Source organism: Pinus tabuliformis, chromosome 6 (assembly GCF_031772625.1).
Source record: "Pinus tabuliformis cultivar Carrire ecotype Pingquan chromosome 6, CPIR1, whole genome shotgun sequence".
Lineage (NCBI taxonomy): Eukaryota > Viridiplantae > Streptophyta > Pinopsida > Pinales > Pinaceae > Pinus > Pinus tabuliformis.
In genome coordinates, this window is record NC_142292.1 from 1905633821 (window position 1) to 1905640654 (window position 6834).

Below are 6834 nucleotides of genomic sequence, written 5' to 3' on the forward strand. Positions count from 1 at the left end.
ACGTGGTTCACCCAATCAGGGCTACGTCCATAAGAAACAACCAGTCCTTCCTTTTATATTATCCAACAAACTAAAGAGATACAACCTACAGCAGATCCGTTGTAATTTCCTCTTCGCTCTCACACAATCTCCTCTCTCTTTCTCACTCAAAATACATATATACATAGATGCAATACAATTACCTCATATATAGAGGGGAAAAACCCTAAATTAAACATAACTTCTATAGTCAGATCTCTGCCTAATGGACGACTCAGATTAACTACGAGATTACAACATTTTACAAGGAAATTTTACATCTATTTTTAGCTTCGGTGGCACTACCCCCGATCCCCCGCCAAGGGGGGCTCCTAAAGATCGCTGTCGTGCCTCCCTGGACCCCCCTTGCAGCACAAATATTATGGGTAGAACTACTACCACATTACGAATTGGGGTCCAAATGCGGTGATACCTCTAAATAAAGAAGATAGTCAGGCTCCACACATAACAACTGAGGGCTGAGACTGTGTAGTTCGGCTCAGTGGAGGTCTAGCTGATGGAGGGTGGTCCAGTCGATAGGGCTTCAACAAAATGGTTAAGTGTGTGAGCAATTGAACTTGTGTATACATGACCTTGCAAACACACACTCAACATGACTTGCCAATAAGACATCTCGAACATAGAAAATTTTAGGGGCGAATGTTCGCCCTTTGGCGAAATTAAGGGGTTTTAAATTTTTAGTAGGCGAATATTTTGTATCATAGCACATTTTTACAAATCACCTCAAATAGCCCACCTTATTTTAAGGGAGAGGGTAAAAAAGGTAAATTTAGCCCTTGAAACTAGGAGTTACAACCATCCATTCGCCCATTTTCAAGAATAGGTTTTATTTAAGTGAATCCTATGGGCCAAATACCATATTTATAAAAGAGGTATGGTAAATTAATAAAAATATAAATAAATGAGAGGTATGGTAAATAAATAAAACATTTTTTATATTTACTCCATAAGTCACCCTATATACATGCAAGGGTGTAAACAAATAAAAATATAAGTAAAGTGGAGGTATGGTAAATAAGTAAAACCTCTTTTTATACTTACTCAAAAGGTATGGTAAATAAATAAAAATATAAATAAACTAGATGTATGGTAAATAAATAAAACCTCTTTTTATATTTAGTCCATAACCCTCGTTCTATTTATGAAGGCTCAAGAAAGGGATTTTATTTAAGTGAATCCTATGGGGCAAATACCATATTTGTAAAATAGGTATGGTAAATTAATAAAAATATAAATAAACAAGAGGTATGGTAAACAAATAAAATATTTTTTTTATATTTACTCCATAAGTCACCTTATATTTACAAACACTCAAAAAATGCATTATATTTAGGTGAAACCTGTTAGTGTCAGTCTTTCCAGCCTTCCTCCAGTGATCAAACATGCTCTTACAAAGTGATTTTGAAGTGTCAAGGTCAAATTTTGTCATTTCAGTGAGTCTTCAAGCAAAATTTGGTCACTAGGCATTAGGTCTAGGGTTTGCCCAAATGTCAGTCCATGTCATCATTCAGCTGAGTATATCATCATTCAGAGGGTTTCCATTATCATGTCAATGTCGAATGAGTCATTTTACACCTTGTTCATGCTTCAGTTGCGCCCAGGCAAGTTCATTTCCCTCTCCTAGGGTTTTGAAGCCAATTTCTCTTGGACGGTCAAATCATCGGCAAAACTTGTATCCAGATGTTCATACACCTTCCCCTATCCTTAAAGTACTTTATCAAACACTTCCCATCCCTTAGATCCGCCAAATTCCTCATTTTTGCACAAACCCTAGTGTCTAGCTACAACCTGGCAATTTTCTAGGTTGGGCCTGTGTTTTTCCCTTTTGGACCCCTTCCCCTCACTCAATCTCTGAGATTCCACTTTCCCCTACTTCCTAACATCCCTCCCTACTCCCCAAAATTTCCCCAAGAATTTAGAAGCCCCTAATCCCCTTCATTTCGCTTCATTTCGACAAAATTCCTTGTTTCACACATCGGGACAAGTTTCACTCAAATGATGTTTCAGAGAAATCAAAGATGAATTTTGGGAAACTGAGAGAGGTTTTTGTCCAAAACATGCCAAAGAAGAAAAACCTCCTTCACTTTTTTCACAGGTGTCATTTTTTGAGAGAAATGTCAAGAATACCATTGCCTCAGGAGAAATCAAAGACACCTCTAAAGTGACCTTGGGAAAATCAAGTTTTCTCCTAGCTTGGTTGGCTAAATGATTTTCTTGATGGGTAAAATGATAACTAGACACAAAGATCTTTCCAATGAGCTATCATGAGCTCAATTTGGGGTTGAGGAAGGCATCCAAATGTTGACGGCAACAACACTCTTCCTTGAGGCAGCCTCATTTGGCACTTTTTGACCTGTCTTGGGAGATTTGATTTTTGACAGGCCAAATCAACTCCAAATTGAAACATTCCAGTTGGGTTGGAAAGTAGACTCAGAGGCCTTTCCAATGAGCTATCATACGCCCAATTCTGACACCAGGAAGGCCTCCAAAAGCCTCCTGCAAAAGCACGACCCGTTGAGCCAGGGGCGCGACACGTTGGGAGGGGCGCGACCCATCAGGAGGCTGCGTGCAGTGTATTTTTTCAACGTGCGCAACCGGTTGGGAGGGGCGCGACCCGTTGGGTGGCCTGCGCGACCCGTTGAGCTGTTTGCCTCCAAACTTCAACAACATTCTTCAATCTCCCTTCAAATCATACAAATTGATCGAGGTAGGCTCTCTACTCATTGTCTTGGAGGTTGATGATGGATGTAAGCCCTCATGCTATGATTTTAACCTCAAATCATGCAAATGAAAAGACTTGTATGGCTGCAATATTCATGTCCAAATTGTGTTAGGGTTTATGGTGTTTCAAGCTGTTTTTCCCTTTGATTGGTTTCCTTCCCTTCCCTTTTGCCCACACTCATATGTACATTTCTTTTTCCCATGATTATTTTATAAATGAAATATAAATCCCCTTCCCATCCCTAAATCACTAAAACTGAAAATCCTACCCCTCTCCCAAAGCATCAAAAAACAAAACAAAGTGAAAACCCTAATTCCCCTCTACCATATGCATATGCAAGATAACAAAAACTGTTGGTAAAATGTCAACATGTGTGGTGTATGGTTTCCCTTCCTATTAAACATGTATGTTCCCATGTTCATTTTTATGCATGTTTTTTCCCATATGCAACAATATTTGCAAATGATTTCCCTATCACAAATATGTGTTCCTTTATGAATATGATTTGCAAAATTTCCCTTAAAAATTCCCTGTTATCTTTATATATTCCCATTCCTTGTTAAAATATCCCTCCCCTAACATTTCCATCATGTTTGGTTCCCCTTGAAACAGCATAGATTTCAGCACTTTTTGCAGGCAGAAACAGCAGTACATTTTGTCCACTCAGCTCTTTAAAACAATGTCAGAAACCGAAACATATGAGCAGAGTGATGACCAAGCATCAGTTTCCGAGATTGAGGTACAGAGGAGGCTACATAAGGGTGGCAAAGGTGGCCATCACAGCAGTATAGGAGCCTTTACCATTATGGTTTGATTCAGCTTATAGTATTGCATCAGTTGACTCAGCAGGGCATCTCATGGGAAGAGTTCATCTCTGGTGAGTTTTTCACAGTGCCACCTCAGCCACATCAGGAGGTCTTTCATGAGGAGGGAGGACCATCTCAGCAGCCTGATGCTCCCGTCACCCGACATGTCAGCTTCACTCCTTTGGTCACTTATCAGAAAGGTCCAAGGGCCTTATTTGCAGCAGCTAGGCGAGTACTATCTCCACAGCAGGTGGAAGGGATCTCGCCTTCATCTTCAGCTCAGCGAGTGTTATCTCCACATCAAGTGGAAGGGGCCTCACTTTCTTCACCAGCACAGGTACTACAGAGGGGCAAAGAGCCCATGATTCATGAGGATCCGGTGATTGATCTTGAGGCCAGTTCTCCTAGCCAAGAGGCGAAGGAGATCATTCAGCATCTCAGGGCTGAAAATGATGTTTTACAGAGGAGACTTGAGGGTGCCCAATGGACCATCACCTACTTGGAGCAGCGGAACACACAGCTAGAGGAGGAGAAGGCACTTGATGAGCTATGGAGGATTCGTAGCGACCGAGTCTTGAACCGTAGGAGGCTCGGTGATCCATTGCTTGTTGACCGAGAGTCACTACTCATTCAGGAGAATGCCCACTTGGAGAGGCTGTTGGCTAAGGCCAACCAAGAGAAAAAGCTGCTAAGGAACATGAAGAATCACTATTGGGCGAGGATGCATGTTTGCAAGGCCAAGATGAAAATGTTCCAAAGGAGGTTGTCCGAGGCTCTTAAGCGGAAGAAGAAGACCAACCCACTCCGTATCTTGGCTGAGGCATCCCTCAAGGATCATGACACCCACTAGCCTCTTCACAGCAACAAGCACAAAAAATTTTGGAAGTTTTGGCTTATTCTTTGCATTTTTGGGAAATTTACAGGTTTTGGCTTCTCAACGGGTCTCACCCCCGGTGAGACCCTTTGTCATCGTAGCTCCGTTTTGCGAAAACTCAGCATTGCTAGATTTTTCATGCAAAGTTACACATGCCTATGGATGGATTTGAGTTTTCATGGAGTTTTGGGCCTCCAAAAGGTCAAAATACAGCCAAATTTTGACTTTCTGCCCCTTTTTTGAGCTGCAGAAGTAGTCTTGGGAGAATTGACTTTTGACTGGGCAAATGACATCCAAATCCAAAAATTCTAGTTGGGTTGGAAAGTAGACTCAGAGACCTTTCCAACGAGCTATCCTGCACCTCATTCTGACATCGGGAAGGCCTCCAAACAGGGCTCCAAAGTGCGTGACCCGTTGAGGATGATGTGCGCGACCCGTTGAGGAATTTGTGCCAGATTTGACCAGTTCAGCCCAGAAATTGCAGTTTAGCTCCAGTTTGACTTTCTGAGGTCGATGGTGGTCCTCTTGACTGTACTTGTGGCACTTTTTGGATACTTTTACTCTTGTTTTACTCTTCTAGAAGTTTCTCTCATGTAAAGGGTAAAAATTGACTGTATGAACTGGTTTCCAAGTTTATAGAGGCAAGTTGTTTTGACTGCCTATTTTGTAGTGCTTAGTTTAGAAGTTGTTCAAACAGCTCCTAGGATAGTGAGCTCGACCCATGGAGGCAGGGAAAGAGGTTAGATCATCTATATTATGTACTTTCTTGCTCATTTTCATGGTTGGACTCTTGAGGGAGAAGCTATCATTGTATATTTTCACTGTATCTCTGCAATTTTTGGCTAAGGAAGACCAGGGTTTTGCAGTCATCTTTGGGATTCTTGTGGACTCATGTGTTGATGGTGTGTTTTCTCAATGTTCTTTTAAGATTTTTTATGTGATTCATTTCCTTTCTTTACTGCTGCACATTAAACAAATGAAGTGTTAAAGTAGGAATTCATGCCAGCCATGCTCTGCTTTTAAATTTGTTTAATTTCCATGTTTTCTACTGTCTAAAGGGAATTCAAAGTCATTGTTTGCTCTCTTTAGCTCCTCATATTTCCTTCCTGATCATCCATCTCAAGTTAAGGCATCAATACTATTTCCTACCTCGCCCCAAGGAACCCCCTGCAAAAACTGTGTCCAATCCCCACACCCAAAATTGCAATTCCTCAATTTGCCACCAAAAACCCTAAAAACCCCAAATCAACCTTTTGAATCAGTTTACTAGCCTAATATCAGTGTTACCTTGTTGGTCATCTCATCCCATTGAAGATCTACCGAGATTGACCGGAGAGAGCCTTCTCCTGCCCCGTAGGGCTAGCTACGAGGCTGAATGGTTTGATGTAGCCTTGAGGTTTACCTTTCTCAGCCTGAGGTGAAATTTCAAGCGCTAACAAAACCTATGGGCAAAATACTATGGGACAAATACCATGGACTAGATTGTTTTTAATACCATGCAAAAAAAAACATTATTAACCCTAATATTAGTATTAATAAAAATAAAAATGGCACATGGTATTGACCCATGGTATTCACCAAAATGGCACATGGTATTGACCCATGGTATTCACCTGGAATGTAGGCTATTTAAATGGGGGAATTAAACTAGCATAGATACATCTTTACTCTGGATCTACTAACCCCCGAGAGGTATCAAATATCATGATATGCAAACTAGCATAGAGTGAAAAAATATTTGATCCCTTTCGGGGCTTGGTGGATCAAGAGTAAAAATGGATGTTGTAATTTAATGTATGTTAAACATTTTAGCTTGGTTAAAACAAAAAATAAAATAAAATTCAACTATTAATTTTATTATTTTTTATAAATTACTAATAGTAATTTTTAAGCTCCAGGTTTATGATAACCCATGGTATTGACCCATGGTAATACCATGGTATTCATGTGAGCATAGACTATTTAAAGGGGAAATTCTATCATCTTAGATCCATCTTAATTCTGGGTCTACCAAGTCCTCAGAGGGATAAATATATTTCATCCCCCTAAGAGTGGTAGATGTGGAGTTAAGATGGATATAGGTTGGTTTTTATGATAATGAAGATATTAAATAGACTTAGGAAATTATATTGGAAAAACATCTTAAGGTGAATGGTTAAAGAATAGACATTGGACAAGTATATTTGTATACTTCTGTTTTAAACTGAAACAAATCCAGGGCTAAAAGGAATGGTTTGATTGCACTAGTCATCCTTTTATAACTTTCCAACATATGCTAGAGTAAACAGATTGTAGTTTGGGTAATTTTTCTAACTACAAACAGGAACATACTTGTGTATTGGCAGGGTGGTTACGAGGTCCCTAGAAGTGATGAATTTGAATTTTTCTTGGTT